Raw genomic sequence first — 24,965 nt, 5'->3', positions numbered from 1 at the left:
ACTGGTAATGGTTAGGTTTAGGGTTAGGTATGTACCGGTAATGGCTAGGTTTAGAGTTAAGTATGCACTGGTAATGGTTAGGTTTAGGGTTAGGTAATAATAATAATAATAATAATAATAATAATAATAATTTTATTTAAAAAGTGCCTTCCATGACACCCAAGGACACTTTACAATAAGAACAAAGATCAACAGGAATAAATTACATAAAGAATATAAAATACATAAAGAATATAAAATACATACAACAAAGTTAAGGATAAGCAAGTCTAAAGAGATGTTTTCAGAGCAGTCTTGAATAGAGAAAGAGAGGTGGTGTTTCTTAAGTCAGGGGGTAGAGAGTTCCAGAGATGAGGGGCAGAGCAGGTGAAGGCCCTGCTCCCCATGGTGGAGAGGCGGGCAGAGGGTACATGGAGGTGTAGTGAAGAGGAGGATCTGAGAGAGCGAGAGGGGATGGAGATGTGTAGGAGGTCAGATAGGTACAGAGGGGCAAGGTTGTAGATAGCTTTGAAAGTGAGAAGAAGAATTTTGAAGACAATGCGTGATTTAACCGGGAACCAGTGGAGCTGCTGCAGGACTGGAGTGATGTGGTTATAGGAGGAGGTTTGAGTGATGACACGGGCAGCTGAGTTCTGGACCAATTGTAGCTTCTGGAGAGATTTGTTTGGGAGGCCATAAAGAAGGGAGTTGCAGTAGTCAATCCGAGAAGTCACAAGACTGTGAACAAGGATGGCTGTGGAGCGGGGTGTGACAGAAGGGCGGAGACGGTTAATATTTCAGAGATGGAAATAGGCAGACTGAGTGACATTGTTGATGTGTGAAGTGAAGGAGAGAGTGGTGTCGAGGATGACACCAAGACTCTTGACCTGAAGCGAAGGGGATAGCAGAGAGTTGTTAAGGGGGATGAGAAGATTTTCTGATTTTGAAAGAGAGTTTTTGGTACCGACAAGAATGATTTCTGTTTTGTTACTGTTTCGTTGTAGAAAATTGTTAGAAAACCAGTGATTTAGCTCATTGAGACAGTCAGTGAGGATGGAGGGTGGGTGGGTGGAGTTTGGTTTTGTTGACAGGTAGAGCTGTGTGTCATCAGCATAACAGTGAAGTCATCAGCATAACAGTGAAATATGTATAGGTATGTGCTGGTAATGGTTAGATTTAAGGTTAGGTATGTACTGGTAATGGTTAGGTTTAGAGTTAGGTATATATTGGTAATGGTTAGGTTTAAGGTTAGGTATATATTGGTAATGGTTAGGTTTAGAGTTAGGTATATATTGGTAATGGTTAGGTTTAGGGTTAGGTATATATTGGTAATGGTTAGGTTTAGGGTTAGGTATGTACTGGTAATGGTTAGGTTTAAGGTTAGGTATGTACTGGTAATGGTTAGGTTTAGGTATATATTGGTAATGGTTAGGTTTAGGGTTAGGTATGTACTGGTAATGGTTAGGTTTGGGGTATGTATACATTGGTAATGGGTTAGGTTTAGAGTACGGGTCATGGCTAGGCTATACAAATGAATGAAAAATTAATGGAAGTCAATGTAAAGTCCCTATAAAGATAGAAAGACAAACTTGTGTGTGTATGTGTGTGTCGCGTGTGAGCATCACAGGCCAATTGAGAGGCCCACACCCTTTGTTTACATCCCCTCTTGCATCCATGGCTCCCTCCATTTATCTAGAAAACTCACTGGAGCTGATCCCCTCTCTGTCAGCAGCTAGAATCAAGCAGCTCTTGTCTGTCTGTCTGTCTGTCTGTCTGTCTGTCTGTCTGTCTGTGTCTGTCTGTGTCTGTCTGTCTGTCCGCTCCTTCCTTTTTCCTGCCTTGTCGCTGTTGCTAAGCTATCAGCATCGTTTAGTCCAGGTACCCAGCTCTGCCACGCCCCTCTCAGACCTGAAGCCTGCAGTGTGTCAGACCAGAACATTTACAGGAGAATCCTTCTGGACGTGCTGCAGCAGTAAACACCCATAGTTGGACTCACCAGCCTTTTATTCTAAGATGTCATCGCGTGCAGAAGCCGTGAAACCCCCTCCTCTCCTGCTCACAGCTTGACGCTCCTGCGCGGTGCCCAGATTACATGCGCTTCTGCATCTGGCTGGAGGTGTTTCCTTCAACAGCAGCCACATAGCACAGATGTGGTCCACAAACGTGACGGCTGGTATTGTCCAGTGTCGCCATTGCACTTTCAGACTGGGCGTTACGTCATGCTGGAGGGAGAGGAGGCGAGGGGAAGGGGGAGGAAGGCTGAACGCGGGTTGACAGGCAGACGAGCTGCGGAGGAGCCCAAACTATTGGTCCAGAACCCGGAGGGGGCGGGCTGCTGGGGCGGAGGAACCCGTAAACACCTACATCATTGAAGTCAGGCAGCAGTGGCGGTTCTAGGTGGTGGCACAAGGTGGCAGCTGCTACTGTTAAAATAATTTACAAGTGTCTTGACATCTCAATTGCCTCCTTATTTGTAGACAAATTAATAAATCTTTTACACAGTATTTTGGCACAAAATGGAAGTGTACCTCAGTGTTTGTGCTCTAAACTAAAACATCAAATTCTTTATTTGTTTTCATTTCCAACAGACACAGAACTAAATAAGTAAATAACAATCCTGGCATTATATAGAAATGAAGAGAAAAAAAAAACATTTAAAGCAGGTTGCAGTTCTGTTTGTTTTATAATCTATCTGGTGTAATCTGAAACTGATGGTGTTGTTAGGGTTTCTAATTAACATGAAGGGTAGGGCTTAATTTGTTAACCAATTGATGCTGTTGTGGGCGAGCTGGCGGGGGGAAGGTCTGGGGTTCTTCCCCCAGAAAATTCTGAATAAAGTAGATGCGATTCCTGCATTCTATTAATAATAATAATGCATTTTATTTGTTGGCGCCTTTCAAGACACCCAAGGACACTTCACAACATTAAAAACACAAAATAAAACAATAAAAAATTACTTTAAAAACACTAAACCAAGAAGAAAATCAACAATTAAAGTGAGAAGGCTAACTTGAACAGATGAGTTCTGAGTTGTGATTTGAAGTTCTGAAGGGAGTCAATATTACGGATGTCTGGGGGAACAGCGTTCCAGAGTTGGGGAGCAGAGTGAGAAAAGGCTTTGTGTCCCACGGTGCTGAGACGGACGAGAGGCACGTTGAGGCGGATGGAAGAGGAAGAACGAAGGGAACGTGAATGGGTGATAACGTGCATGGAGATCGGACAGATAAGAAGGGGCGAGGTTATGGATGGCCTTGAATGTGTATAGCAGGATTTTAAATTGAATTCTGAAAATGACTGGAAGCCAGTGAAGTTGCTGTAAAACTGGGGTGATGTGGTGAAATGAGGGGGTTTTGGTAACGATGCAGGCAGCTGAATTTTGAACCATTTGAAGCTTACTGGGTAATTTTTGCGGCAGGCCAAAAAGAAGAGAGTTGCAGTAATCAATTCGAGAAATGACCAAACTATGGACCAGGATGGAAGCAGAGTGCATGGAGAGGGATGGACGGAGACGGTTGATGTTTCGAAGGTGGAAGTATACAGACCGGGTAATATTGATGTGAGAGTGAAAAGAGAGAGTGCTGTCAAGAATGACACCCAGACTCTTAACGTGAAGGGAGGGAGAAACCATGAAGCTGTCAATGGTGAGGGAAAAACTGTTGACTTTAGATATGGTGGATTTAGTGCCGATGAGTAGAAACTCTGTTTTATCACTGTTTAATTTAAGGAAGTTAGATATAAACTAAGATTTAATTTCAGCTAAGCAGGAAGTGAGGGAGGAAGGAGGAAGTGAAGAATTAGGTGCAGTGGATAAGAAGAGCTGGGTGTCATCGGCAAAACAATGGAAGTGAATGTTAAATTTATGGAAGATATTGCCAAGTGGGAGAAGGTAGATGATGAAAAGAAGGGGCCCCAAGACAAAGCCTTGGGGCACACCTGAAGTGACGGGGGAGGAGTGGGATCTGAATGATTTAAGTTGGATGAACTGAGTGCGGCCAGAGAGATATGACTGAAACCAAGCGAGGGGTGTATGTGTGATGCCAATGGATGAAAGTCTACGGAGGAGGGTGGTAGATGGTAAATGGACTGTATTTATATAGTGCTTTCTATCTTATTTCAAGATACTCAAAGCGCTTTACACTACAATCTGTGTTCTCATTTACCCATTCACACAGCAATCTACTAGATCTCTACAAAGCTAATTGAACAAATAATTCTAAAGAGATTAATCTGAGCTTTATCACATTCATACTCTGATGGGACACACATCAGAGGCTATGAGGGGTTCAGTGTCTTGCCCAGGGACACTTCAGCATGTGACAGCTGGTGGATTCGAACCCCCAACTCTCACATTGGAGGACGACTGCTCTAACCACTCAGCCACAGCCGCCCCATGTTGTGGGATATGGTATCAAACGCCGCACTGAGATAGAGGAGGATGAGATGAGTATCTGAGAGAATCTGCTGCCATGAGAAGAGTATTAGTGATTCTAAGGAGAGCAGATTCTGTGCTGTGACCGGGGCGGAAACCAGACGGGAACTGTTCGTATAGACTGTTTTTGGTTAAATGGAGGTGGAGTTGAGAAGCAACTGTTTTTTCCAGAATTTTAGAGATGAATGGAAGATCAGAAAATTGGGCGAAGATTATTGAAACTATTTGGATCCAATCCAGGCTTCTTAAGGATCAGAGTGACAACTGCAGTTTTGAAAATATTTGGTACAGTTCCTGAAGAAAAAGAAGAGTGAATAATGGCAGAAATGATAGGAAGAAGTGAAAAAAGGCAAGATTTTACAAGCATTGTTGGGAGAGGATCCAAAGAACACGTGGAGGGCTTGGATTTCAGAATGAGTTTGGCTATTTCAGAGGCAGGAGGAAGCTGAAAGACAGAAAAAGGCTGACTGAGGGGAGAAGGTTCAGAGAAGGGAGGAAGAGGAGAGGCAGGAAGACGTTGCTGATGAATTTTTCTGATTTTATCATTAAAAAAGAACATGAGAGAATTACAGGTGTCATCCGAATAGAAGTGAGAGGGAAGAGAGTCAGGGGGATGAAAAGTATTGTTCAACAATGAAAACAGGATCTTGGTGTTACCTTTATTGGAGGAAATGAGGCCAGAGTAGAAAGCATATTTAGTTTGTGATATTAAGATCTTGTAATGTGATGTCTGAGAGATGCACATGTCCTTATGGATGGCAAGACCAGCTTTTTTAAAGAGTTGTTCCAGTTGACAACATTTGGCTTTGATGGACCGGAGTTCTGGTGTATATTAACAGGTTGTTAAGCATCTACATTTACCTACATTTGTAACCACTCTGCTTCTGTCAAACATCCTACCACCTTCCCCCTTACTTGATGGTTCTGAGCCCGACTCTTCTCCGCTGAATTTGCTGTCCTGCTCATTGTTGTCCGACTCCACATGTGAAACGTCCAGGTACCTCATCTGTCTGTTCATGGCAGCTGACTGTGGGATCCTGCCTGCTTACAACTGCCTGGTTAGCTCGGCACTCACGCCCACCACTCGCTCACTCCTCCTCCAGTCTCGATGGCCACTGCCTTAAGGTGTTTCAATTCTCAGTTGTCCAACTAAGGACAATGAGAAGACTTTTTTTTATTAAAGTAAATTGGACTGTCTTTTTGACATTTTGTTTGCTGTTATTTTGACAAATTAGCACCGCTGTTTTGATATGTAATGTGAATAATAAACATTAAACATTTATTTTGTTATATTTTAAATAAATAATCTAAATTAATTTGGTCTGCGGGCCTCAATCAAACCACAGGGTCTCCAGTTCAGGCCTGCTGGATGTAGCCTACATAAGACATGAACTGCAATTTTTCAATAAAATAACTATTTCTACTTTGTTCACTAGGAGCACACCATAAAATGGAGTAGCAGACATGACTGTGCAACAGTGCCAGCTGGCCAATAGAGGGCGCAAGGGTGCCGCCCCACCACCCACCATTCACCGCATTACCTTAAATATTACATAAAAAATATATATATTTTTTTCAATTCAACCTTTATTTATACAGATAAATCACATTGAGCCTTGAAGACTCTTTGACAAGTGAGATCTGTTTAGACAGACAAAAAAGTTGTGAAAGTAACAACATACACAATTTGGAGGTAAAAAAATTTCCAACAGGCTCTCTCTCAATGGCAAATGAGAGATAGCATGAAATTGAAAAAAACACCCCACCCACATAGACATTTCGCAGGGGAGTTTCCGGTTCTGGCAAGCTGATGGACGGCAGTTTCCCCGGCTTCTCTGCAGTCTTTTATCATCAAACTGACCCGTTTTTTTCGAATCGGACCAAAGTTGGTCCCCCTTCCAACCGAATTCAGTGTTCAGTGACTCATCCGGACGAGACCGTCCAAAAAATTATTTTGGTTCAGGACCGGCCACTCCCACCCCCCACTGGTCACTCTGAGTGCACCCTGCCGGCCAGGTGACCCCTCGAGCTGGGGAGTCGTCGCACAAAGGTCCTGTGTTTTTCTCTCTCTCTCCGGACCCCAACGAACTTCTCATCTGGACCTTTGTGGTTCTACCTGGTGCTGACAAGAACCGCTGGGTGGTATTTCGCTGGTTTTCTGCTGGACTGGCCCTCGAGGTGTCTTTGTTGGTGTGGGGGAAGTGTACCTGTGTCCCCCGAACTGGACCTGTACCGAACCGAGTTGGCTGTGGGGGACTTTGTCTTTAATAGAGGCTTTGTCTCAGCCTCAGTGAGCAGCCCATTACTTTTAATGAAGGACTGTCCACCTCCGGGGAATCGCTGTGTTCACCTGGAGGAGACGCTTTGAGGCTTTGAAGTACCGCCGGAACCGGATCGGAGCAGAACCGGGCCAGAGACGACTTCAGCCTCTTCGTCTCTCATGCTGTGGAGCGCCGGAGCCGGACTGGAGCAGAACCGGACCGGAACAGTGACGACTTCAGCCTCTCCGGTCAGTCTCATCGTTTATCACCGGGGTGCCTCTCGTGCTGTCGGGTGCAGAGGTGACGTGCAGAGAAGTGGAGGAGCAGTGCTGCGTGGTGCTCGAGAGAAGTTCGGAGTTTGCATCGGAGTTGCTGCAGGCCTCCATCCAGAATCACCTGGATAATAATTAATTTTATTCTGGATCACGCTGTTGTCTCCCGTTGGCCTGAAACGAGCTAGGACCATGCCTTTCATTTCAGGAGGATTTTCTGGCAGCTCGCTCTGCTATTTGCTGCAAATTATCTGTTTCTGCCTGTTGATTCTGGACCTAGCTTCTGTTTGTCATGGGAGCGTCCATCCATCTTCACAGCGGGGTCGGAGTCACCCTCAGTCCAACTCAAACTGCAGTTGGGCCACCTCGTCGGATTTGTTTGTCCATTTGATTTGTGACGCTTTATGGTCTGAGACTTTTGGGCGGCTGTGGCTGAGTGGTTAGAGCAGTCGTCCTCCAATGCGAGAGTTGGGGGTTCGAATCCACCAGCAGTCACATGCCAAAGTGTCCCTGGGCAAGACACTGAACCCCTCGTTGCCTCTGATGTGTGTCCCATCGGTGTATGAATGTGATAAAGCTCTGATTAGTCTCTTTAGAATGATTTGTTCAATTAGCTTTGTAGAGATCTAGTAGAGTGCTGTGTGAATGGGTAAATGAGGACACGGATTGTAGTGTAAAGCGCTGTGAGTATCTCAATAAGATAGAAAGGCGCTATATAAGTACAGTCCATTTACCATTTACTTATCTGCACCATTCATTTTATTGTCATTTTTTTCAGATCTCAGACTATCTGGAGTCACTGAATCTTGTTAATACACCTGGATCTGCCCATCACTGCAACTTTTACTGTTTTTGGGTTCTGAATGATCGCATCTTCATTAATGTTCATGGTTCAATTATGGGGGCTAACTGTCACACTGTGAACTCCTGTAATTACACATCAGTCACGAAAAACTCGAGAAAATGTCTGATAATAATGTTGTTACTGCTCTCAGGGATTCAGCCCAACCCTGGACCCCCCCCCACCCCCACCCCAACTAATTACAGCACACCAAATTACTTTAAAAACATGTCATGACTTCATTTTCTGTATGTAAACGCATGTAGCCTTCTGAGAAACCTTGAGTGACAGCTTTGATCTACATGATGATGAAGATCAACATCATCAGGCCAGGACTCTGCGGTCTACACTCATCTCCAGGCCAGCGGTCACTCTTTCAGGGATGAAGATATTCACATCCTGGACAGAGAGGAACGATGGTTTGAGAGAGGAGTTAAGGAGGCCATCTTTGTGAAAAGAAATCGTCCATCGTTAAACAGGGGTGGAGGCCTCCGGGTTCAACTGTCCCCCTCTTACAATGCTGTGATTGCTAGTATCACTCAGCCCTCTGTGAACAGTAAACATCCATCAGTGTGCTAATGATCCATTGTTAGGCTGATGGTCCTTCTTGAGCATGTGATCAGCTGGTTTTGGTTGTCAGCAGCAAAACTGGTTGATCCACTCTGAGACGGTGCTATTTAAGAGACTGAGCTGAATACAGCCCCTCAGACTGAGGAAGTCTCTCGGATGAGAGACGAAACGTTTCTACATTTTTTTGTTGATTTGCTTTGTTTTTTTTTTTGAATGTCCAGAGGACCAGATTTAACTTTTTTAGACATCCTGATAAATCTTTCATCTTAGACCTGTTTCTAACAAATATGCCTCACAAATTCCCTGGTACAGGTGTATTCACTGACATTTTGAGTGCTCATTGTGTAATAACGGCTCTCAGAGATATTAAACTTCCACCTTCTAAACCCAGATTAAATAAAAAAAGAGATCTGAAACATTTTTGTGAACAGTCATTCCTCTGGGATCTGTCTCACTTTGGCTGGCTTTGTATTATTTTAAATGACGACGTGAACTCTGCTTGGAATTATTTTCATAGTAGTTTCATTCATTTTGTGAACAAACATGCTCTTTTTTGTCAGTTCAGAATAAAGGGACAAGACAGCCCCTAGTTTACTCCAGAGCTAGCTGACCTCCTGCACAGGAGAGATCATCTTTGGGCCACAGCGAGAAAATCTGGCTCAGACACTGATTGGTTGAGTTTTCAGCAGATGAGGAATAAATGCACAACTGCCATCAAAGCAGCAAAACACAACTATTTCTTATCTCAGACCTCCAAAAATCTAAATGACCCCAACAGATTCTGAAAAACCATCAAATCTCTCTCAGGCAGCCCCCAATCATCTGACCTCCCATCACAACTTCTCATTAACTCTGTTCCTGTGTCAAATAAGAACGAGATCCTGAACTGTTTCAACAAACATTTTGTTGCTTCTACTTCTTTATTTGACACAGTTACTAATGGAAAATCAGACACTTCACTTAATAACCAAACTTCTACAAGTCAATCTTCAGTTAATCACACCTTCTCTTTTTCTCCGTTCTCAGTCAGTGAGGTCAATAATCTGTTAAAAGGTCTTGATCCTAAAAAATCTGCAGGTCCTGATGAACTTCCACCTTATTTCTTAAGGCTGGCTGCTCATATCATCACAGTCCCTGGCTGTGACCCACATCTTTAATCTTTCCATAAGCCAAAACTCCATTCCAGACGCTTAGAAAAAAGCCTTTGTTATTCCTTTGCTGAAGGGAGGAGACCCCACCACACTGAACAACTATCGGCCAATCTCTAAACTCTGAATTTTAGCCAAGGTTCTAGAAAAACTGATAAACTCTCAAATCAAAAATAACCTGGACTCATTTAACATCTTACCTCTTCAACAGTCTTGTTTCAGGAAACAACACAGCACAACAACTGCTTCACTGACGGTTCTTAATGACGTTGTTGAAGCACTGGATGCTAAGGATTATTGTGCTGCACTTTTCTTAGACCTGTTTAAAGCTTTTGACACTGTGGATCATAACATCTTGAGTCATAAGCTCTCAGAAATAGGTTTCTCAGATCACACCATTGGTTGGTTTTCTAACTATCTCTCAGATCAGAGGCAATGTGTTCAACATAATGGTACTTCCTCCAGTTATTTAATAGTCAACAATGGTGTACCTCAAGGCTCAGTCTTAGGACCCACCCTCTTTACAATCTACATAGGTAATGTAGGTAAAAACATCCCTGATGCATCCATACATTTCTATGCTGATGACACAGTTGTTTATTGTAGAGCTAAAACAGTTGAAAAGGCTTTCCAGCTTTTGCAATCTGCATTTAACATCATCCAGTCTGATTTGTTCTGCCTCAAACTTGTCCTAAATGCCGACAAAACCGAAGGGATGCTTTTTTCAAACAGGAAGTTGGTCCCAGCAGTTCTTCCTCCGATTTTATCCTCAAATGATGTCCCCATTGAGTTTGTTGATTCCTATAAATATTTGGGTATCTTGGCTGACTCGCATCTCTCTTTTAAGGTCCATGTAGAAAACCTAGTAAAGAAACTGAAAGTTAAACTGGGTTTCTTTTTGTCAGGGTTTCAAGGCAGATCAGGACAGGAGAACCCAGTTGCGCAGGCAGGACTCAGAAGGCAGACGTATAAAATAAAATACTTTTAACAATAAATCAAAAGGCTGACATGGCAGCAAAACTTACAAATCAGATTCAGGTTTAAACGGGATCAGACAAGCAGGACAGGACAGGCAATACCCAACGACGAACCGACACTGACAGAACTAACAAACAGACTTTATATACACAAACAGGACATGACACAGGTGACGATAATCAGACAATCAATACAGAGACACAAGGGAGAACAGACAGGGGAAGGCCCACTAGATGGCGCCATCCCTACACTTTTTCAGAAACAGATCCTGTCTAACTCTGAATGCTAGGAAACGCCTTGTATCTGTGACCTTCCTTCCCTCCATTGATTACGGTGACATTATTTACATGAACGCTCCTACAAGAACCCTGCAGATGTTGGGTGCTGTCTATCATGGTGCACTAAGATTCATAACTGGCTGTGATTATCGTACCCATCATTGCACCCTGTATTCACTGGTTAAATGGACATCATTAACTTCACGCAGACTCTCTCACTGGTACATTTTCATCTTTAAATCACTTCTTGCTGCCTTCATACATCTCCTCCTACATGTCTCTGTGTGAGTGTAGCTAAGCGTATGCTCTCAGGACATTATTACCTGCAGTGTTCCCTCAGTGCGGACTGATCTTGGCAAAAGGGCCTTCTCCTACTCCTCTCCTGTTTCCTGGAATATCTTACAAAAAGACCTGAGGCTCTCGACCTTGACCTCTCTAAGTGGCTTTAAAAATCTGTTGGACTCCTGGCAAGGACCAATGCAGACATGTTCCTGTTTTTAGTTTTCTACATTCTCCTTATAATCTAGCTGTTTTGTCACTCTTTTTGCCATCTTATTTGTTAAAAAAATAAAATAAATCTGTATGCCTTTTTATAACTGTCCATTGTTGTCATCATTCTTTGTTGAAATCAGGCCTCTCTTGTAAATGAGTCCTTGAGGCTCAATGGGATTTACCTGTTTAATTAAAGGTTGAATGAAAAAAAAAAGACGACAGGGGTGGTGAGTGTGTCCAAGGATGTTTCCGGAGGCACTGTAGGAGTTCTGATAAGAATGGAATAATCAGCCAGTTCCCTCTGGTGAGATCTGTAAAAATTCTTGGGGGTGTGCCGAGGTTAGCCAAGGATAGCGCCACTGAGAATCCAAGAGACCTGAAATGATGACACAATGTTTATTCAGCCAGTTTCAACATATTAAAAACAATTGCACCCACCCAAGTGCTACTCTTACAGTTCCAGGCTTCAAGGAACATAATATTCAATGTGACTATGACTCAGCATAGTGAGAAATACAGGTTCCTAGGACAACTGAGATGAGACAAGATAAACAAATTACTGGTGTCTGAAGAAACAGCAATCTGTTTGAAGCTGGAGCCGAGAGGTCAGTGATGTGGCAGTGAATGCTAGCTACCTAATTGCCAATGAAGTAGCACTGGCATTCAAGCTGCACACTAATGAAAACCTACATGATGAAGAAGACAGCAGAAACCGTATGCTTTGAGAAGCGACAAGCTTGTGGCAACATTAGCCTGGCAAGAACACTGTTGCTGATGGGATTTCAGGTTTCTTAGCAGATTTGGACAGTGAATTAAAACACAAAGTTAAATTATGTGTTGCATTTTCTGTTGTGCTGTTTGTGGGACTGAGTTTGTTGTGGCTCCTTGGACTTATGAAGGTCTTTGGATGAAGAACAAAACATTTCAACAAAAGAAACCGTCCAGAGGACCCAACTTAACTTTGTTGCATTTTCTGTTGCAAGTGATGAGAGCACTGGAGTGGGGTTGATGAGACCATGACCATCACAGATGAGTTTCTAGAGTTGGTGCCAGTGACGAACACAACATCAGCTGAAGGTATTTTCTGCTTTCTTATTATCGGTATATTGTTAGTTTCAAATTCCTGTGATAAAATGTCTTGTCTCTTGTAGACCCTCTGTGATCAGTGGTAAGGCTTCTAGTACTTGATAAACTCAGGCATAGTGTTGTTGAAATTGCACTTCTCAGGCTCATAAGAATTTATAAGAATTGTTCATTAAATATAAATATTTTTGTTGTGACAAAAGAAAGAGAGAAACTTTGACCTGTCATTATTTATTGTTATAGTCTTGTGATTTTCCTGGTCTGGCCCACATGAGATCAAATTAATCTGAATGTGGCCCTTTACGTAAGATCAGTTTGACACCACTGCTTTAGACCCATTAAACTATGGATGCTGAAATGCAATAAAAATCAAACACATAAACAAACTGTCCGTGTCTCTACCATACAGCTGTGACACAGACGTGTTGAAAGTGAGGGATAAGCAGAAAGAGTGTATTAAAATTATTGTACAGCGAATGTTCACACAGCTTTTCACATACAGCTCTAAGTGCTTTGGCAACAGAGACCAAATGTGCTCGGAGTTGCTCTGCAGAGCTCATACAGCATCTCTAATTAAAACTGAAGCTTCCGTCTGGACACGCCAGCCCACAACAGACTCCTTTGAGGTTTCCTCCAGGAGCTTCCTAAGAGTTCCTTGTATCTAGGAGGGGGGAAAGCAGCAGACGTCACAATTATAAACTAGTAAAAGTCTAATATTTTTTGCGGGAATGTCAGGTGTTTGGATTCACAGATAGCCAGACAAGAGTAAAAACAAGAACAGTTTCATTGAAATGATGCAGAATGGGTCAGGATCCAACTGTGGTGACAGGTCCTCACAGGCTGAGGAAGAGAGCCACCTGTCAAAGTTTCACAAGCAGGCGTGGTGGGGCCACCAGTTGGAGCTGGGCAGGGTGATGTCACTGCAACTGGTGGGAAGGCAGCTGCAGAGGGAGGCCTTTAATCCAAGGTTGTGGACCAGAAAGCGAAGCAGGGGTTAAGCATGGGGAGTCTGAGTTCTAGTGATGGTAGTATGAAACAAAAGCTTCAAAACATGCTTCCAACCCTGAAGTAAAATTATATCGGACCACTGCTTCGGAGCCTGTTTTGGTGCGGAAAAAGTCACGTGATACATGACATCCGAAACAGTGTTTCGTTGTGGGAACGAATCGCTTGACTGGTTCGTGGTCCAATCAGTTGATTCCCTCGCACCGCCTCGTTTCGATTCTGACAGGTGACTGATTGAAACGGTTTTGAATTGAGAGCAATCAGCACTAAAAAAACAGCTCTAAAATGTTTGCAATGTGTTGGAAGAGTAGGTGTGTTTTTGCTGTTGTGTTGTTGATATAGTTGAAATTGAGCAATTGGAGCCAGCCAGGAAAAGAGGTTGTTCTAACATGTGGTAACACTTCATTAACTCATGTACACTACATTGCCAAAAGTATTTACTCACCTGCCTTGACTCACATATGAGCTTAAGTGACATCCCATTCCTAATCCATAGGGTTCAATATGACATTGGTCCACCCTTTGCAGCTAAAACAGCTTCAACTCTTCTGGGAAGGCTGTCCACAAGTTTTAGGAGTGTGTTTATGGGGATTTTTGACCATTCTTCCAGAAGCACATTTGTGAGGTCACATACAGATGTTGGACGAGAAGACCTGGCTTTCAGTCTCCGCTCTAATTCATCCCAAAGGTGTTCTATTGGGTTGAGGTCAGGACTATGTGCAGGCCAGTCAAGTTCATCCACACCAGACTCTGCCCTCCATGTCTTTATGGACCTTACTTTGTGCACTGGTGCACAGTCATGTTGGAAGAGGAAGGGGCCAGCTCCAAACTGTTCTCACAAAGTTGGGAGCATGGGATTGTCCAAAATGTCTTGGTGTGCTGAAGCAATCAGAGTTTCTTTCACTGGAACTAAGGGGCCCAGCCCAGTTCCTGAAAAACAACCTCACACCTTAATCCCCCCTCTACCAAACTTTACACTTGGCACAATGCAGTCAGACAAGTACCGTTCTCCTGGCAACCGCCAAACCCAGACTCGTCCATCAGATTGCCAAATGGAGAAGCGCGATTTATCACTAGAGAACGTGTCTCCACTGCTCTAGAGTCCAGTGGCGGCGTGTTTTACATCACTGCATTCGACGCTTTGCATTGCACTTGGTGATGCATGGCTTGGATGCAGCTGCTCGACCATGGAAACCCATTCCATAAACCTCTCTGCACACTGTTCTTGAGCTAACCTGAAGGACACATGAAGTCTGGAGGTCTGTAGTGATTGACTCTGCAGAAAGTTAGCAACCTCTTCGCACTATGCGCTTCAGCATCCGCTGACCCCGCTCCATCAGTTTACGTGGCCTACCACTTCCTGACTGAGTTGCTGTCATTCCCAAACACTTCCATTTTCTTATAATACAGCTGACAGTTGACTGTGGAATATTTAGGAGCGAAGAAATTTCATGACTGGATTTGTTGCATAGGTGGCATCCTATCAGTTCCACGCTGGAGTTCACTGAGCTCCTGAGAGCGACCCATTCTTTCACAAACGTTTGTAAAAACAGTCTGCATGCCTAGGTGCTTCATTTTATACACCTGTGGCCATGGAAGAGATTGGAACACCTGATTCTGATCATTTCGATGGGTGAGCAAATACTTTTGGCAATGTAGTGTATTTAATATAATTACAGCACAATGATGTATGTGATTTTAATAGTCATAAGCCAGTATGGGCTCAAATATATATATTTTTTTAACAGTCTATTGCTACAGGTGCCGTGTTTGGTGTGTTCAACTGAACTGAAGCATCATGGCAATACCTCCTCTATGATTAGGCACTTCAGCGCCATACATGAAGATGCTGGTGGTGTAATTTCATTGCTATTTTTAAAAATGATAAAGACTGACTTTGCCACAGTTACACAAGCACAATACCATTGCAATATTTTTATTAAATTTCTTCAATGCACATTTATCAAATTTTATTTGAAAACATGCAAGCATAAAAACATTTTCAAACCAGATCACATAGAAAGTTGATGAATTTATTTTATTTATTTATTACCACCAGTAAATTAGGTTTTTTTTTAACACTACTCATTGAAGTTCTTCAGTGTGTGCCACCAAAAGCATAATTTGACAGCAGCATTGAAAATTGCCACAAGAGGTCACTGTAACTGAAGCTTCAACAACTTAACCTATTTTTTAAACATTTGGCCCAACTGGTTCAATGCTTCATAAAAGCTTAATTTGCTCATCACTACAGAGTTCCAATCACAAGTCCAAAGGGTGAACCTAAATCCAATATTTGTGAGGCAGAAAATATAGTCGTACCAGGGTCAGATGAGCAGAGCAGAATCAGACGAGGGGCAGGCAGAGTGGTTAATCCCAAAGATGAGGCATGAGGTTGAATCCAAAAACAAGGCTTGAGTATCAGACGTTAACTAGAGCAGAAACCAGATGGCTGGACATCTAACACCATGAAGGGTTTGATAATCTGTCTAGGAGCAGTGAAACAATATCTCTTAAATAGGGCCAGACAGCAGGTGCAGCACATGAGGCTGATTGAGCTCTACTGTAGATGAAGTGGGTGTGGCTGAGAGGCAGAGTTGGAGTGGATCATGACTGAGCAGAAATAAGACATGAAGGGGGAAGAGTGGAGCATGACTGAGCAGAAATGAGACATGAAGGGGGAAGAAACATGACATGAGGGGCTGTGAGTGAGGCAGGGAAAAGAGGATGTGAAAAAGGCATAAAGGGGCAGAGACTTGAGCAGATGGGGGGAAAGCAGAGACCTCTGATCATGACAAGGAATGCATATCTTCCAGCACCTTTCATGCTGGAATTTTAAACCTAGATTGTTGGTGAAAAGAAAGAGCTGTAGCAGGCCCTGTGATGGACTTGCGACCCGTCCTGGGTGTACCCCGCCCCTAGCACAGTGATTGCTGGACATGGGCACCGGCGACCCCCATGACCCAAAATGGAATAAGCGGGTAAAGATAATGGATGGATGGATGGAAGAGCTGTAGCAATTTTAGACAAACTTTGTAAATAACGTTGATGGGGGAAGTTATGTAAAGGTCATGGATGTTATCACATACTAATGTTAAATTAATGTAGAATTATGTATGTGAAGTCAAGAGAGTCTTTCTGTCTACTCAGAGAGGAGTCTGATGATAACTTCTGACGCCTTCAAAAACTGTGAGCTGTGAAGCAGCTCTTGTTTTGACCTTGTCGCTGTCTGATAACAGGTATTTAAGCTTTTTCTAACTCTTGGTCTGTGGGCAGATCTTGGAACAGAGCTTTGTATAACATTGTTGTAAGCCTGTTTTCAATGCTGCACCCCTTGCAAGAAGTAAACCTGGGTTGAAAAATCTTGCATTTCTCTGTGTGTCTTATTTGATTAATGAGTTGATGATAGGATAATTAAATTATCCAACATTTTTGGTCTTTCAAAGCAAACCTCTACATATGGATCCACCAGGATTGATCTGAACCATGTGCGGGGGGAGACCAGATCTCCCTTTTGAAAGACCTCTGAATTGTTTTGCTTTTGAGACCAAATTGCTGGTGGAGCAGAGCACAGTGATGGGGAATGAATGAAGCCATGCACGGAGGAGCTGAGAAGATTATGTTTATTACTTTGGAGGATCTGGGATCCTAGCATTGTTTGATTAGACATGTTCATTGTTTTAGGGAGAACTGGGGTCTCATGTGGAGGTTCCGGGGACCTTGGTTAGTCTGAACTTATCATAGAGCCTATGTTGACAGGGGGATATCACAAAGGGACTTCTGCTCGGTCGGTCAGGATGGGGCTGACCTTACCAGAACAGGGTTCTGGGAACTCCACTGTTTTTGCCGTGGGCATATAGTGTATGTGCCATGAAGGGGCACACAGCATGCCAGGAAGGGGCATAGCTGCGGGAGATCTGGTATTCCGAAAACTTCATGAAGAGAAGTAATATATTTCTTTAAATGTACACACAAACATTCACTAAGGGAAGTTATAAAAAAAGAGGAACTCTTGAGTCAGGCAGGTAGCCAGGGGATATCAATAAGAATAAAATATCAGAGTCAATTGGTTTTACCCAAAACATCCGCAAATCTACTCATTCTCATCATCGCACTCTTTACCTGGTTCTGACTTATGGCATAGAGATTAAGGACTTATTAATACATCCTCAAAATCCTGTTCTGTCTGACCATTTTTTAATAACCTTTGAGTTTAAATTAAATGACTACACAGTCACTGAGAGTAAATTTCATCTCAGCAGGTGCTTATCAGAAAATGCTGTAAAGAAATTTAAGCAATGTCTTCCATCAATGTTGTCTTGCAGAGTAATGCATCAGAGAACAGTGACTTAAATGATCTAGTTGATCATTTTACAACTTCAATGCAAACTTCACTCGACAAAACTGCTCCGCTGAAAAAGAAAGTAATCAATCAGAGGAAACTGGCTCCTTGGTTCAATTCTGAGTTACGTACTTTAAAGCAGGCATCTAGAAACCAGGAGAGAAAATGGCGCTCTACTAACGCTGAAGAATTTTATTAACTTGGACAGATAGTCTGCTAACATATAAGAAAGCTCTCCGTAAAGCTAAAACTTTATATTACTCATCTTTAATAGAGGAGAATAAAAATAACCCTAGGTTTCTGTTTAGTACTATTGCTAGACTAATTAAAAGTCCCATTTCTATTGAACCATAGTAATGATGACTTCATGAGATTCTTTATAAATAAAATTATTTCAATTAGAGAGAAAATTCAAACCATCCTTCCTACTAATACCCTGATCCCCTGTCGGATGATGAAACTTTAGAGATGTTACTAGAACCTGATTTATGTTTGGACAGTTTTTGTCCTGTTGAGCTCTCTGAATTGCCAAAAATAACAACTCCATCCAAACCATCCACATGTCTGCTAGATCCCATCCCAACCAGACTGTTTAAAGAGGTATTTCCTCTAATTGATGTCCTCATTTTGGATCTGCTTAATTTGTCTTTAATGAATGGTTATGTACCACAGAGGTTTAAGGTTGCTGTAATTAAACCTTTAAGAAGTCTGACCTTGATTCAGAAATTCTGGCCAATTATAGACCTATATCTAACCCAACTTTCATCTAAAAAAATTTAAATAGTTGCAGGTCAGATGCATGAACATTTACAAAGAAATAATCTGTTTGAAGAGTTTCAGTCAGGGTTTAGAGCTTATCATAGCACAGAAACAGCACTAGTAAAAGTCACTAATGATATTCTCATGGCCTCAGACAAGGGACTTGTGTCTATACTGGTCCTGTTAGACCTCAGTGCTGCATTTGATACAGTTGATCACAATATTTTACTACAGAGGCTTGGATATGATATTGGGGTTACATAAACAGCTCTAAAATTATTTAAATCATATCTATCTGATAGATTCCAGCTTGTAAATGTAAATAATAAAATCTTCTTCATACACCAAAGTTAGTCATGGAGTTAGTCATCAGGGCTCAGTGCTTGGGCAAATACTCTTTACTTTATATTTGCTTACATTAGGTAAAATTATTAAACGGCATGGGATAAATTTTTATTGTTATGCTGATGACACACAATTATATTTGTCCATGAAACCCAATGAATCCAATCAGTTACTTAAGTTACAAGCATGTCTTAAAGACATAAAAACCTGGATGACCCTTAATTTTCTCCTGTTGAACACAGACAAGACTGAGGTTGTGGTTTTTAGACCTGATCATCTTGGATATAAATTTAGCAGTCTTTTTGCTTTCTATTTTCTAAAACAAAATAGGGCTAAAGTGTGTTTGTTTAACCAGTTTGGACATATGAAAGTTCCTCAGTAACAGAAATTGCATTAAGCAAAAACTGAACTGAAAATGATGAGGGAAAGATCATCATCTGCTTACATATGCATTTCTCCTATTCTATGAGTTTGGAGCTCCAAATAAATATAGTATTTTGCTAAATATAGGATTTTTAACATTTCATCAGCAGAGGAAATTAGTTAAATAATTAGAGGCAATTTATTGTGTGACAAGATAAAATAAGTGGAAGAGCAAGTAAAAAGAATAGGTAGCAAATCAGTTCAATTCAGTTTATTTATATAGTGCCAGATCACAACAAAGTTGTCTCAGGACACTGAACAGGATCATTCACATACATAGAAAAGACAGTTAGTAAAGTTCTCTATCTAAGGAGGCCAGCAGACTTGTTGAATCTTCACTTTGTAGCAGTCTCCCATCCTGAGCAAGCACAACGGCAACAGTGGAAAGGAAAAACTCCCTTTTAAAAGGACGAAATCTCCAGCAGAACCAGGCTCAGGACAAGCGGCCATCTGCTTTGACCGGCTGGTTTGAGAGGACTGGAAGGAGAGACAGATGAACATAGAATGGTAGGTCCAGATGTAGGTGCAGGTGTCTCGCAGAACCCTATTAGTTCACCCAGCGCTGTTTCTATTTCTTTGTGAATGAACCCATTCCACTTGATTATTTGGAGAATACTCAAACCACTTGTTGTGCCATTAACTCTAAAATAGTTATTGAATCAATTGTTTTCTTATGGAGGTAAAACTAGATGTTAAACAACCTGTTAAAATACACCAGAATGCAGGAAATGGCATCTACTTTATTCAAAATTTTCTGGGGAAGGACCCCCAGCCCCCCCCCCCCCCTAAAAATGTTTCTGACACCATTGCTCTATTACTTTATTTGTTTTATTACTCTTAGGAAATGTGTATGGAGAAGCACATTCCTGCTGCTATGTTTTATTTGTGTTGTTTAAACATGAATCAATATGCCAAAAATAAATGAAACCATAACTGTCCCCGTTTCTTAATTTCATCTTGATAACATTTTATTATTATTATTTTTTGTCTCTGAACTGAAATGTCCCTGATTTAACTGATTTAATTTCAGAAATCTGGTCATCTTAACTAACAGTAGCACAGTTTCTGCCAGCACCTTGTTTGTCAAAAGCACCGGTGGCGGTCATTCTTAACCCGGGCCTTGACAGATTCGACATGGTGTTGCTTTGATGAACTCGTATTATAATTTTGCCAAAAGTGTTTTGTGTCCCTTCCTGACACAACCCTCATCATTTACCCAGGCTTGGGACCAGCACAAGAGATACACTGGCTTGTTCTCCCTAGTGGTGCCTTTTCCATTCATTCATCCATCCATTATCTTTACCCACTTCTTTCTTTTTGAGTCGCGGGGGTCACTGGTGCCCATGTCCAGCCATCACTGTGCGAGAGGCGGGGTACACCCTGGACAGGCCACAGGGACACATAGAGACAAACAACCATTCACTCTCTCACTCACACCTAGGAACAATTTAAAGTTACCAATCAGAATAACATGCATATTTTTGGTCTGTGGGAAGAAACCAGAGTACCCGGAAAAAACTCACGCATGCACAGAGAGCACATGTAAACTCCACCCAGAAAGACCCTGGAGCAGGATTTGAACCGGCAACCTTCTCGCTGAGAGGCAACAGCTCTACTAACTGAGCCGCCTTTTCCATCTCAACTAAAAATTCAAAAAGTGGCCTTCCCCTCTTCTTCGCCCCCTCAGTCAAGTTCTTCCTCAGGGAGTCCTTGCAGGGAAGTGCTGGTTCCGGGCCAGATAGCTCAGTCAAAAGAGCATCCGCCGGTTCGGTCATTAGAATCATACTTCAGGTTTCATGACTGCTCCCGGCTTGCACTGAGGGCTGGGAAATTAAAGGAAGTCTTGAAAAGTGGTGTGTGTGTTTGGGACGAGACACGGAGGAGGAGTCGTAAAAGGGGGGGAGGATGCAGCTGGAAACAACCAGGGAGGGAGGACAGGACTGAGGACTTCGCCCAGAGCTCACATCCAGGAGAACCACAGTTCAATACAAAAACTCACCAGGATTAAATCTGCTTTACATCCTTAAAGGAATCACTTCTTTGTGAAATGGTGATCATATTTAAATTCCTTGAAAGTTTTAAATATGGTATATAAAATAAAATAAATAAATGAAAAAGGTGTGATTGAGTAATGGCAGCACGACTGCTCAGTGGTTAGCTCTGCTGCCTGACAGCAAGAAGGTCCTGGGTTCAATCCCCAGTGGGATCTGGGGTCTTTCTGTTCATGTTTGCATGTTCTTCTCATGTTTGTGTGGGTTTTCTCCAGGTACTCCAGTTTCCTCCCACAGGAACAAAAACATGCATGTTAGTCTGCCTTCAGGTTCAGGCCTCCCTTGCAAAAGAGATCTGTGATCTCAATGGGATTTGCCTGGTTACATAAATGTTAATGAATAAATGTCCAGCTGGTGGCAGCAAAGTCTTACTAATTCAAACTTGTCTTCAAAACAAACTAATTCAAACAATAAATTTCTTTAAGTTGCCATTGTGTAACTGACACGTTAACAAAAGAAATCCACAATATGGCAATTTTCTACCGGTCCTTTGTGGTGAAGAGGGAGTTGAGCTCTAAAGCAAAGCTCTCTATTTACTGGTCATTCTACGTTCCTACCCTCACCTATGGTCATGAGCTCTGGGTAGTGACCGAAAGAATGAGATCATGGATACAGGTGGTTGAAATGAGTTTTCTCCACAGGGAAGCTGGGCTCTCAATTAGATATAGGGTGAGAAGTTCAGTTATTCGGGAGAGACTCGGAGTAGAACCATTACTTCTCCACGTCGAGAGGAGCCAGTTGAGCTGGTTCGGGCATCTGGTAAGGATGCTTCCTGGGCGCCTCCCTAAAGAGGTGCTTCGGGCATGTCCATCTGAGGGGAGACCCCAGGGAAGACCCAGGACACGCTGGAAAGACTATGTCTCTCGGTTGGCCTGGGAACGCCTTGGAGTCCTCCCAGAAGAGCTGAAAGAGGTGGCTGTGGAAAGAGATGTCTGGGCCTCCCTGTTCAAGCTGCTGCCCCCGCAACCCGACTTTGGAATAAGCGGAAGATGATGGATGGATGAATGGATATAAAATAAAAATATATAACAAAAACAAATGAGAAAACATAATGTAAGGATATTAACATTAAAACAGCTACTGAAGACGACAATACATAACAGGAGGATCCAGTAATGAAATACTGACAGAAGAAAGAAAGTTTTTTTTTTTTATTGAAGTGGAATTCTGTGGAGCTGTTGAAAGTATAAAAGTACCCTGCGTGCAGCAGAAATCAATCAGAACACGTTCAGATTTATATGAGATGTGCAGATGATTCCTCAGGGGGAACAAGCTAAGGATAGTCCATACAGGACCAGATCCGAAGTTGATTTTTTTGCATTCTTACAAACAACTCCCATCTCAAATGTTTCCCACAGTTTTTGCCAAGCTCTTTTTTTATCCTTTGCACTGCTGTCACTTTTAGTCAGTGACTGTGTGAAAGCATTCACTTTGTTGAGATCCATTTCCTCTTTCCCTGTATTTATTGGCATCAGGCTATTTCATTCATCCACCCATACATCCGTCCATCCTTCCATTATCTTTTACCTGCTTCTTCCTTTTTGGGTCGCGGGGGTCACTGCCATCACTCTGTGAGAGGCAGGGGACCCAGCTGGACAGGCCTGTTGTCCATCTCAGGGCCACATAGAGACAAACGAAACAAACAACCATTCACTCTCACTCTCACTCTCACCTAGGGACAATTTAGAGTTACCAGTCAGCCTAACATGCATGTTTTCATCAATTCATATATCAAAAGGTGCAGCTCCATCAGGATTTTCTTGCTATGACTTTAGGCATTTGTGCAAATTTTACTTTTTTGATTATCAGGATTTTTGTCACTTTGTCTCGGTGAAAATTAAAAGAGCTTTTGATAAGCTGAAAACTAAAACCTCTCTTCTTCATACCATTATTTATGCTTATTTCAGAATTGGTTCTGATTCTGCTTTTTTCAGCTTATTTGTGATAATTTCCACTTCCTTCAGCTCCTTTCAACTTTGTTATGCTCATTTCAGCATTGTTTGCTTTTACAAAATAATTTATGCTCCTTTTAGTGTCTCTTTACAAATTTCAGCTTTCTTCTGCTTTTTCCAGCTACTTTTTAGCTATTTCTTATTTTAATTTTTGCTAATTTTGGCTTTTTCTGTTTACTTTTTGGCTAAATTCAAAATGTGCTCATTTTCAGCTTCTTTCTGCTCTTTTCAGCAAACTAATGCACTTTCTGCATTTTTGCTAATTTCAGCTCTTTTTTTCCACTTTTCATCTACTCATTTCAGCTACTTCTGCTAATTTCAGTTTTTGTGCTCTTTTCAGTTTATGTCTGCTTGTGTATTTTATTTTCACTAAGTTTCCTGTGAATTTCAGAAGTTTTGTAACGTTTGTTTTTAGATCTAGAGATTTGCATGGATAGTTATAACAGATATACAGGTTTTTGCCACTTTATCACTATTTTTGGACTTTGGCTGGCATTTTTTATTTGTACTCTATTAATCCCCAATGGGGAAATTAATTCCCTGCATTTTTCCCATTGCACATGTGAGCACACATATGAAGCAGTGGGTTGCCTTCTAAGGTGCTCAGGGAGGAGATGGGGAGCAGGGGGGTGTTAAGGGCCTTGCTCATGAGCCCAGTGTGGGACAAATGAGGGTAGAGGCATGTGTGGGTGTTTCACCTTTCCCACCCACATTTTTTTTTATGTTGTCAGTCCAGGGAGTTGAACTGGGGTTGACCAGCGACCCGATCATAGGCCCACCCTGCCTAACCCCTGAAACCATCACTCCCAATGACTACCATTACCAACTACCAATACCATTTTCAATGTGTTTGCAGGTTTTTGCCCCCATTTTTCAACTTCTGGATTTTGGATGGCCTTTTTGTCAGGCTCTTCAATGGTTTTGTGCCTGTTTAGCTACTTTTGACTTTGGCTGACATTTTCCATGTTCTAGCAAGTTTTAGGTCCCATTTCGCTACTTTTGGATTTTGGATGACCTTCTCTGTGTTTTTGTTGAATTTTGCGCCTGTTTGAATTTGGCTGGCACTTTTTTCGGGTTCTTCAATGGTTTTGGGTCCTTTTTGCTACTTTTGGATTTTGGCTGGCCTTTTCCAGGCTTTTGCACCCATTTCAGTATTTTGTTATTTCAAAAACAAGTGTTTTATTAGACATACGTCCTCACAGGAAGTACCCAGGAACACCAAAGTTTAGAATGTTATAGCTGGGGTCCTGCTGAGTGTACCCTGTTAGCTTTGGCCTTGTAGGTTCTTCCTAAGGGGGTCAAACATATCTTCAAAGGCCAAAATGTGGTTGGTCATGCCTGTGTTTATTTTTTATAAAACAATATTGGACAGGAAGCACCCAGGAACATAAAACTTTAATATAAAGTAGCTGGCATCCTGCTTATGGAATCCTGTGAGTTTGGGTTTTTTAGGTGGTTCCTAATGTGGTGAAAAGGCACTCCAAAGGTCAAAAGGTTGCCAGTTAGGCCATTGTTATTTCAAATACAAGTGTTTGATTGCACTTAATTCCTCACAGGAAGTACCCAGGAACACCAAACTTTACTATGTTATAGCTGGGGTCCTGCTTTTGGCATTCTGAGAGTTCTTCCTAAGGGGGTCAAATGTTTCTCCAAAGGCCAAAAGGTAGCTGGACAGGCCAGTGTTTTTACAAAAACAAGTGTTTGAGCAACCATTACTCTGGACAAGAAGCACCCAAGAACTCAAAACTGTAATATGT

At 42.1% G+C, this 24,965-nt stretch overlaps 1 protein-coding gene across 1 annotated transcript in view; it reads right to left on the bottom strand.

Moving 5' to 3' along the window:
* LOC119424753 (TNF receptor-associated factor 2) overlaps positions 1-2,024 on the bottom strand; it is a 55,021-nt gene extending 52,997 nt beyond the window's left edge. Inside the window, exon 1 of the mRNA XM_037692253.1 lies at positions 1,976-2,024. The gene's annotated coding sequence lies outside the window, so the exon portion shown is untranslated. The remainder of the gene's footprint in view (positions 1-1,975) is intronic.
* Positions 2,025-24,965: the final 22,941 nt, after the last annotated feature.

This window comes from Nematolebias whitei, chromosome 18 (assembly GCF_014905685.2).
Source record: "Nematolebias whitei isolate Nwh7 chromosome 18, NemWhi1, whole genome shotgun sequence".
Classification (NCBI taxonomy): Eukaryota; Metazoa; Chordata; class Actinopteri; order Cyprinodontiformes; family Rivulidae; genus Nematolebias; species Nematolebias whitei.
Note: the sequence above shows the minus strand (reverse complement) of the source record. Positions and strands in the feature narration are given on the sequence as shown.